This window comes from Corvus moneduloides, chromosome 1 (assembly GCF_009650955.1).
Source record: "Corvus moneduloides isolate bCorMon1 chromosome 1, bCorMon1.pri, whole genome shotgun sequence".
Taxonomy (NCBI): Eukaryota; Metazoa; Chordata; class Aves; order Passeriformes; family Corvidae; genus Corvus; species Corvus moneduloides.
This window is the reverse complement of record NC_045476.1, coordinates 56,592,212-56,603,132: the sequence shown is the minus strand read 5'-3', so window position 1 is coordinate 56,603,132 and position 10,921 is coordinate 56,592,212.

Below are 10,921 nucleotides of genomic sequence, written 5' to 3'. Positions count from 1 at the left end.
TGTAAATGAAGATCATTATCAAGTTTTAATACAAAACCAAGTGTGATGGAACAGACATTCTGTTCTCAATTTAATCATAGACCAGTCCTTCTACCAGTTCTGTTTTGGGAAACTCTTAATTATTTTCTAAGATAAAGGATGTTTTGAGATAAATTATTTATCTCAGGTTCAAGAACTCTAATTATAAACCACTAGCAATATCTGAAAAAAAAACCCTAACAAAACCCTTGAGGATCATTAATGTGATGCAGTTTTGCAAGAAGTAAATGTGGGACAATCATATACATCTTTTTATAACACAAAAGAAACTTGAATGCACTTTTTAATGTGATGATCTATTTTCTTTTTCCTTTTTAAACTCAAGTAAGCTTTATAACCACAGTTTTGCATGCAGACATTTGTGAATGGGTATATATTTTGGTTATATAAAAGTGTCTATTTTCAAATAATAAAGTTAGAAGATTTCTTAAGTGACATATATATATATATATAAAAGAAGTAATAGATTTTGAAATATGGAATAATGAATCAGGGCAGAGAAGGCACCTGCTTTCCTAGATATTCATAATCTCCATAATTAAAGAACTGACAGAGAACATGAAGCTTTTTCCTCATGGCCTTTTATTGAGTCATAATCCCTTCATAACCTTGTAATTTTTATGAAATCATGATAATACGACATCATATAAGAACCTCTTACAAAAAAGTTGATACTATTAAAGATGGTAAGTCTAAAATAAATTAATCAAAACAAGTCCAGTTAAGAAATCTCATTGGGCAGAAATAAATGGCATAGGAAAACAAATGAAGAAATTAGAGTAAAAGTCAGTTCTGTTTCAAAGAAATTTCCCCATCAATCTCATATCATTGTATATCACTGATCCCTAAGAAAGCCAGTGAATTTATAGTCATCCAGTATTGGAAACTGATACTGCACATCAATCTGAATCCATAGACCTTAAATACAACTTTTTTTATTTTTATTATCTTATACAATAATTCTAAACCCACGGTGCTACACTGTGGTCAGCGTGCTGAAGAAGAGAAGCTATCTGTTTGGGGCTTATAATAGCTATCAGAGGCCAGTTCTTTAGTTTTCAAAAGGTCAAACTGCTCTTGTCATCTTGCTCACTGCAAAACATCTCAACAAAGAAATAAAATGCTTACCATACCATGGTTTATTTCAACAATCAGGGCATATACTGGACAGCCAGAATTAGTTTATTTTTGAGAAATTCCTTACTAGTTCATGGCAAAATAGCTCACCTATGACAGTGTGCATGACTATTGTTGATAAGGGTGCAGCATCTCCCTGCAATTGCTCAAGATACCACACCATAGCAAATACTTACAGGGTCAATGTATCTTCTTTAAAATTCACAGCTAATTAACTAATATTTTTATATGTTAGGTATATAACCTGATTTAGACTGTTCCTTGCAAAAAATTTCTATCTGAAACATTGTATCATAAATACAACTGACTTACCTTTAGTTTTTAAAACACATTATTTCTTCTTCAAGCTCAGTGAAGATACACAGTTGTCTTCAAATCCCTGCCTTACATTCCAAAGGCCTCTGACACCAGACAGCTAACTTGTACTTGAATGCAACCTCTCTCCTATACATTTGGGTTTGTACACAATAAGAGGGAATTCTCTAGTCAGATGTTGGACTAGAGATAACTACAGAGAAAATAGATAGTAGATAAAATACCTGTAGGGTAAAGATGAGCCTATGGGAATCTTACATTATGGTAGATCCACCTGCTTCTGGTAACTACAGGTTTAAAGCAGACTAATCTAGGTCTCTTAAAATGACTAACTATTCTTGTGTATCCGCTAGAGTGTTTCCATTACTGATGTTGCTGCTTAGTAACAGGATTACTAGACTTTTTCCACTGTTTATATTTCATTTAGTTCCCATATCTGAAGTGAGGAATTTATTCTAAACTAACATATTTTCAGTTGTGATTCAATTTAAATGATAATCCAGACATAACATGATGAAGCTTGTCAGGTTTTTGTTGCTGGGATGCAAGAAAACAACATTGACACACACTGGTTCCTTGCAGTCCTAGTAAATTTAAGTTGGTTTTACTTGTGCTATACTGCCTTTAGTGCTCACTGTCTTTACCATTTCTAGACCAAATAAAAGACCTGAGTAACTAAGAACATGCACACAAACTGCTTTGGAGTCCAGTACCAGTTCTTTAACTGTGATGATGGTTCCTTCCCTTCATGAATCAATGGATACACTGCCAAGAACACATGCAAGGCAACATGAGAGTTCAGGACAGGTATCTCAGACTATAAAGATCAGCCTAACAGCAGCTCCTGCTCACAAAACACGCTGTGTATGGGAAGCTTGAGAAACTGGAAAGAGACAGAACTAACAAACAATGTATGACGAGACAGTAACCTGAAGAATCATCTTCTAATGGAGGACTGAAAGCCAGATCCTTTTGTTCAGTCTGATCTGCTAGCATTCAGAATGACAATCAAGCATGTATTCCTATTGAAAATTTGTATGCAGCATACTCGAGAACACCTATGGTGTTTCCCTACTATTTTATTAAAGCTTGAAGTAGGAACACATGCACACATCACACAGCTGACTGCTTCTCCTGCTGTAACCACTGATTCTAACCCACCACTCAATCCTTTCTATTATACTCTAGTGCATCACACGACAGCTTCACTTCCAACTCCAGCCTTAACCACAGGCACTGTGATGCACACACTAACAAAAAAGTTAGATTAAATTTAAAGTCTACCCCTTCTTTATTTTCTGATGACCTTCTATGATTTTGGGTATCTCAGGAGATGTTTTCTTTGCTATGTATGTAGAAGTTTATTTATTTATCTTAATAAACTCAAACCTGACATTTGGATTTAAATTGTTTTTATCCATTTAAGGCTTCCATCCCCAGTGCTTGTTTTATTCACATTCATATAAAAAGAAATTTAGGTTATGATTTCTCTCTTCCTTCCAATGTATTTCACAAGATAGTTTTTATCCTCTTTTAGCCCACTAGTGGCAGGGACAAAAGCGATATTTCTGACAATATGGAAGTTGGGGAAGTAGAATATAAATGAACAGGTGAAAGTGGCTCATCTCAAAAGTAATCCTACCCACTGCTGCAATCAGAGGCAGAAGTTTTGGCTATGTAAAATAACAGTGAGTCATCATATATTAATATTCTATATTAAAATAATTAGAAGAACTAAGGTGTCCTATTTTTATCAAGGACACAGGTTTTTTTGCCCTAATTAATTAGGAATTTCAGAATGCAGCAATATATGAACATTAGGAAATCCATCTAATCACTTTACAGTTACACTGTAAGACAACAGAAAAGCAAACAGCCAATTAAAAAAACCAAATATAATCAAGGAGCTGCAGAGACCCTTAGCCTAACTAGGTAATTGGACAGAATGATTGTAAATAGCTGTAAATAGCTCTTGGGGCACTATATTCACAGAATCAGATGAGTTGGAAGGGACCTTCAAGGATCACCAAGCCCAACTCCTGGCCTGGCAACAGGACCATCCCCAAGAGTCACACCATGAGCCCGAGAAAGTTGTCCAAAAGCTTCTTGAACTCTGACAGGCTTGCGCTGTGATCACTTCCCTGGGGAGCCTGTGCCAGTGCCCAGCCACGCTCAGGGTGAGGAACCTCTTCCTGATATCCAGCCTAAAACTCGCCAGACACAATATCAAGCTATTCCCTCAGTTTTTGTTGCTGGTCATCACAGAGAAGAGATCAGTGTCTGTCCCTCTGCTTCCCCTCATGAGGAAGTTGTAACTGCAATGAGGTCTCCCCTCAGTCTTCTCCAGGCTGAACAGACCAGGTGACCTCAGCTGCTCCTCATACATCTTCCCCTCAAGGCCTTTCACCATCTTCATTGCCTTCCTTTGGACACTCTCTAATAGTTTCATGTCTTTCTTATATTGTGGCCCCCAAAGCTGCCCCCAGCACTCTGGATGCCTCAGCACAGAGCAGAGGGGACAATCCCCTTCCTTGCCCAGCTGGCGATGCTGGGCCTGATGCCCCCCAGGACATGCTTGGCCCTCCTGGCTGCCAGGGCACTGCTGACTCCTGTGCAACTTGCCACTGACCAGGACGCCCACCCAGGTCCCTTTCCGTGGCACTGCTCTCCAGCCTCTCATTCCCCAGTCTGTCCATACATCCAGGGTTGCCCCATGCTAGGTGCAAAATCTGGCATTTTCCCTTGTTGAACTTAACATAGTTGGTGATTGCTCAGTCCTCTTTGAAGTCAAGCATGCAGGACCAGGGCTAAGTATCTTAAACAACTCTACAACTGTGAATGATGTAGCTCTTTAGACTCAAAACTCAACTTAGTAATCTACTGAGAATGTGACAATAAGCTAGATATTAAGATGTAAAATGAGCAATAGTAAATAAAACTGAGATTAATACAATGTTAGTCAATGGTAAAATATTCAGTCCACCTGTTTAACATGCTTGTATGGCTAATTTTCAACAAATGTCCAAAAAATATATTCCATCTAGACTAAAATTATTTAATAAAAATAGAAGACATCCTTTCACATCAGGAGAGTGCTAAGTATATTTGGACTTTATTGTAGAAAGATAAGGCAAAACAGAAGATACGAAAAATAAAATTGTACAAACATTGAAAGCTGTATTTTACTGTTGTATAAAACAGAAATATGGGCTTCAAAGAAGAAAAAGGAGAAATTCTCATTCCCCCTCACCTAAATTTGAAAGTGGAATGCGTTGCTTCAATATATGACTTTAGGGAAGAACTTATGACAGAAAAAAGAAAGAAAAGAGATTGATTTATGCAATAAGAAAAAGACTACTTAAAAATTTAGAGGGAAACTGAAGTGTCATGTTTCAATTGTTAGTTACTTGAAGCAATTTTCTATTTTGGAGTATCTTATGGCTGCTTTTTAAGTAGCCAGTACTGTCAATAATGAAATGCATTTTTCTTTCTTCTCGAATATGACAAGGCTTCAACTACTTCAGCTGCTCAGTTAACAAGCAGGGTTACAAATTGTATCACGTTGCACTAACTCAACGAGAGCACAATCCAGACATAGGTTTTTAACTAGGGACTCTCTCAGAATGCAGCTTATAAACTCATGTTATCAGTTTGCTTTCAAGATGTTATATGTTTGTTTGAAGACTGCCTCATTTTGTGTTCCTCCCCATGCTGATAAAACCACCACTGTAGAGATATTAGAGGATAAAGAGCTATTATTAGCTATTTTTCTTTTCCAAATAATGAATCTGCAAAGAAAATACTCCTGCTGAGAGGCCAGCATATTCAATTCTGTTTGATGGAGGATATTTGAGGTTGGTTGAGGAAGCATTGTAAAACTTGGTACAGAGAGAGCAACATGTTTTTATAGCTGAAAAATCTAGTTTAACTCAAGGGATACTTTAGCCAAAGTTAAAGAAAGATGACCTAGATGGGAAAGTAAGCAAGCCATATACTGAAATGCACACTACTCCTACAAACCCTCAAATGGTGAGTGGATTATTACTACTCTTCGAAACTTTACAAGGAAGCATTCATAAGGATACACAGCCATCTAGTGAGTGCTGGAGGATGCTGGCGGAATGGAGCAGATGGCCAGAACAGGCTAATTCTGTTCTGCTGGAGGCAGTTACCCTGAGATCCTGGAAAGTTTAATAAAAGTCAACAGCTGTAAGCACCTTTGTGTGCTTTCTTATGTATGGAACAACTTAATAATTTAGGCTATTTTTAGATGCAAAACTACTATATGGAAGGTCATAGGGATTTTGAAGGAAAAAAAAAGCATTTTGAAGAAAAAATAAGCGTTTTGAAGAAAAAATAAGCGTTTTGAAGAAAAAAAATCTGAAATCAAGTTCTTCCCTGAAGACTGTTCTGGATATCAAAGTAACATTTCTAATGACAGCATGCATGTTCATGCAGAGATAGTGACACTAGCACATTTGAGAGGTAAAAATAGAGTTATCACTATATGCATGTAAGTCAGATGCGTGGTTTGTGAGCAGCTGCAACAACAACACAAACATTTCTGTCATACAAGTGTCCTTTAAAGTGAGTGAACTTGCCACTGTTTTTCAACCATGCTTGTTAACTAGGAGATAAGAGCAAAGTTAAATAGGGCTGAATGCAACAGTATTCCAAAAAATTCGTAGTAGAACTGAAGGTTCAGAAACACAAGTTCTGACCGCCTACATGTGCTACCCTGCCTTTATCAAACTGAAAACAAAATGACTCATTTACAGCAGGAGATGACAGGCTCATAGCCTATACACATAACAAATTACTACAGCTCAATTAGTGGTCTATTTAATAAACTGTGCTTAACCATTGAGATTCTTGGGAACTTTCCTCTACACTGCTCACTGTGTATTTGAATTGGTTATAATCTCTGTTTTGAAGATGTATCTATGTGTTTAGGAATATATCACGTAGTTTGGATGAATTTAATTCATAACAACTGGTTGGGAAACTAATCTTGGTAGTTAGCAGTTTCATTTTTAAGCTACAAAGCTTTGTTCAATCAAATTTCTTACAAATATGTCCTGACTTTCATTCTCCTCAATATTTTCACGGACAATATTCAATAGTGACAAGAATTTTGGCATCACTCAATGTTTTGGTCAACAGAGTAGAAAAATCCCTTTTCTCTGTAGACAGCACCATGCTAGGAGAAGCTTAAGACTTGCTGTAGAAAGATTTTAAGACAGAAAAAGAGTCACAAAAAACTGAACAAGCTGTCTAAAAGAACATGATCAGATTAAGACTCCACATGCGTATATTTCTGCCCAGGCAGAAGAAACAACTGATACGGTAATTCTGTGTATTTTCAACAGCTGTGGTATTGACAAGGTAAAACAGGGGCATTGAACTAACAAAAAGTAATTTACAGAACATCAATGTGAAATACTCTGGCAGCAGACCTACAAGCCACAGCTTGCATCACAGGTAAGCACGCTTACCTTTGTTTACATTTATATAAAGTTTACCTTCTTTCAACCACACTTAGAATCATTCACTACAATGAATTTACTCACTTTTTCTTTTTAAAATTCATCTCTACCCAGGCCATGGAAGAAACGTTGAAACTATCCCTAGCAGGTATAAAAACTGTCTCATCACAGCCTTTGGCTCCTCTGAAAAGCAGATCTTAACTGGAATGTTCCTGTGGAGGCATATTTGCCTCAACTAAGCAGCTATCCCTTCAGAAAAAGTTAATCTTGGGAACAGCTAATTTCATTCAGCAAAAGCCACTGTGACCTTTAATTGCATATTAACACCTTTGATTTGAGCTGAGGACCATTTCCCGGACATGGTTCTGAGACACAGTGAGTAATTCCTGACCTTTAGCCATTGAATTAACACTTCTAATTGCCAATGAGAGAGCATTTAAACCAAAGCTCTTTCTAATCAAGTATCTTATAAAACGATTATGTGGCTGGTCTGCTACAGAATATCAAATCGCTTAGACATTGTGAAGGTTTTTTTTTTTTTTTTTCTCTGAGGCTTTCCTAATTTAGATACCACAGCAGTTGCTCTGAATGTTTGTGCTTTACAAAGCTGTAGTGGGAAAGGTTGTGTCTATGATACTTCTTACCTGCTGAAAGAGTGGTAATATGTCAGTGCTACTTGAATTTGTTGCTACTTATCACATTTCTTTGTGCATCTCCTGATGCAAAGTCTCAGCCTGTAACCAAACCACAGTGGGCTATGGCCTTATCCAACCTCATAGAGGAAGGAAGTCTAGGCTGGAAAATTTGCATATGGCAGAGACGGGAGACATTAGTATTGCACAGACATAATTTTTTACTTCCTTGCAAGATTTCTGATTTTCACTCATGTAGATCTATAAGTATAATCTTGAAGCTACATGGGAAAGACATAAAACATGATCCCTATGATCTAAGACTACTGTTGACTTATTTAAAGTAAAAATGGCATGTCTATGGGCATTATTTATGAAAGACTTGTGTCTCTTGGCACCATAATATTGCAGTAGAATTGCTCAGGAATGCACAGTTAGTGAAACTGGAAATATCAGAACCTTTAGTCTCAAGACCAACTAGAAAGAGATGTTGCAACATTTTTCATTTTCAATTTAACAGAAATTTCTACCATCTTTCCTAGAAATGCAAAATATTCTTTTGATAGTGTCTCTCTCATAGGTCTCTACAGGATGTCCAGTACTAAATCCTGTTAGTCTCTTATTCCAGATTTTCTTTCTAGGCTTGCTCAGCTACTGTTAGCTTTTTTCCCACTTTCCTCCTAATAAAAACCTTGACGCAAATCAATTTTCCCTGCAGGAATTATAAATGCTACCAGATTCATTAAAAGGAGTCCACTTCTTACAAGCAAAACTACAGTAATAAACTCATAACTGTATTTAAAGGAAACTGCAAATTCATTAATGCTAGGGGATTTCTTATAACAAAAGTAGAACACACTTTTGGAGTTTCAGTAATGGCTGTGTTCTGTTGCAGCCTTTGAGAGAAACTGAACTGAAAAAAAATTTCTTCTAATGTATTAGTATACTAATTAGTATACTAATTGAAATGATCAAAACCCTTTTTTTTTTAGAAAAAGAAGTATATGTGAACTGGTAAACTCCTAAAAGGAAATATTTTCCCCTGCCTCCCCCTTAAAGCCCTTAGGTTTGCTGAGCATACTTGCATGGGAAAAGAAATAGCTGCTATCTAATCTACCTAATATAATTACCATATGGGTTTGCTACCTTAAGACCACTACAACAGCTTTATGCTTTTTTTAATTCTTTCCTAAGCTGTAAACATAGGGTAAGGTTTCCGGATTTGTTTACTTTAAAATCATCATTTTAGGTAACCAGTTTTGCTAACTGTATTTTTAGCCCAGATATGCTAATGAAATGAGGCACTTAGTCCAGCTGAATTTCTACTATATTTTTTTATGCTGGAATCTCCAGGTAAGAAAACAAATGGGCAATGCCAACTGAATCTTTTCATTAGGGGAACTGAATCACTTAGAGGCCGTAAAAAGGTATTAGTTAGTTAGTTATTTTTGGTCCTATATTGGAATATAAAGATGAAGTTAACAGAAATTAGCATGATTCTGACATTCTTCAAAAATATACACCAGATTTTTTTTCAAAAACAATACCTTCTGTATGTTCTGTTGAACAAATATTCCATTCAAAGCAGTGTAATTGTGTTAACAATAGAAGACATCTATTAGAAGTGTAGAAAGCTGAAATATAGAGGAGATGAATGGAAAACAAAGGCTCACAAGGCTTGATGTAAGTCATAATATTTTATACATCACTCAAAAATCACAGCAGGAAACAGTGTATAAAACCTAGACATACTGAAGTTTTTCTTCAGCTAAGAACTGAAATACTAAGGTTTCGCTACATACCCAAGTAGCTAACACCCCATATCATGGAATATGAATACCCCCAAAGAAATTCACATGAAGAATAAAAATTACCTACATGAATAAGGCTTTAAAGTAAGAGAGTATGAGCTTAAATGGCTTCTATTTTGAGTACAAAAAAATCTGCAGCTGTTAATGACTAGGGATTTTTGTTTGCTTTATTTGTGATGTATATATAGAGATGCGTGTGTGTTAGAAATTGTAATTGAAACACTCAATTCAGTGGTATCTCAGTGAAGATAAAGACCCTTGGAATCAAACTAGTTATTATGGGTGTAGGCTTTAAGCACCTAAGTTGCTTTGAGGACTTGTTAATGACTTACCCACAGAGAATAAGACACAGTCTTTGCTTCTCAAAGACCAGACTGGGTCCTACCACTAGATCTCCCCCGCTTTTTCATTAGCAAGTGATGTACCAAGGTATTAAAACTCACACTATGGAATTCATTCCTTTCACATCAAAATATGTTGGTAATCTACATAGATAAAGGAGGTAACAGCATTATTCAAGCCAGTTATAGCAACTCTGAAAACTATTGTATAACAAACTTAATTTTCAGCCCCTTTATTCAAAAGGGCTAGGATCTCAGAGCTTATTAAAATGACCAGAGTAAAATAGGCCTGGTTTCTGCTCCCTTCCCATCCTATTTTCCTCAGTGTCAGCACAACTTACAAATGTTTTCTGTCAGCTTTTTCTCTTCATGCCTGTTTTCCACTGCCATCATGCACTTTGTTTTCATCAGTCTCTCTGCCCTTCTCTGACTGTAGTAACTAGATTTCTCCAGCTCCAACATTCTATTAACTACGTGTCCAAAATACTTATGATGTTTGTTTGCCTGCACTCCTGAAGCACTGGCAGTACAATGGTTTGAAGCGTAGATCACCCGCTGAAGATTTTCAAGGCACTTTCTCAGCTTCCTAGCTAAAATCTTCAATACCCTGTTTCTGGCCATAAAAACTAGAAGGCAAATCAAATTTTATTTGAAAAGGATGAGAAGCCATCCCTTAACTGCAGTTACTCAGACTCCAAGGCCTTACGAGAAATTAGTGCAAAGAGTTTATTTCATCTTTCTGTCTTCAATAAGCTTAGTCCAGGAGCTGCTTGTATGTATACATTCAGCAAGGCTGCACAGTGTTAATCTGGTTGAAGTGTTAAAATCTCATGAGCAGCTACAGAAACAGAGCTGGGGGGATTGAAACCTTCCTTTGTACTTTATCAGTGGAACCTTGCCTGCATGCTGAACTCTTTTCTTTCCCTCCTTGCCCCCCCCCAATGCTGTCAATAGCAGTGAAATATCTTTGCTTTCAGTAAGTTAATTCCAAAAGAGCACTGATAAAATAGGGGGATATTACAGAACTGGAAAAAACCCTCAGCTGGACTCCTCACCATGCCTGAGGAGTATGACAGTAACCTCAAAGCAGGACCAGTTTATATCTAAAAAGTGTCTGACAATTTGTCAATAGGGGAAGAATGGCTATAGCTGCCTGCAGG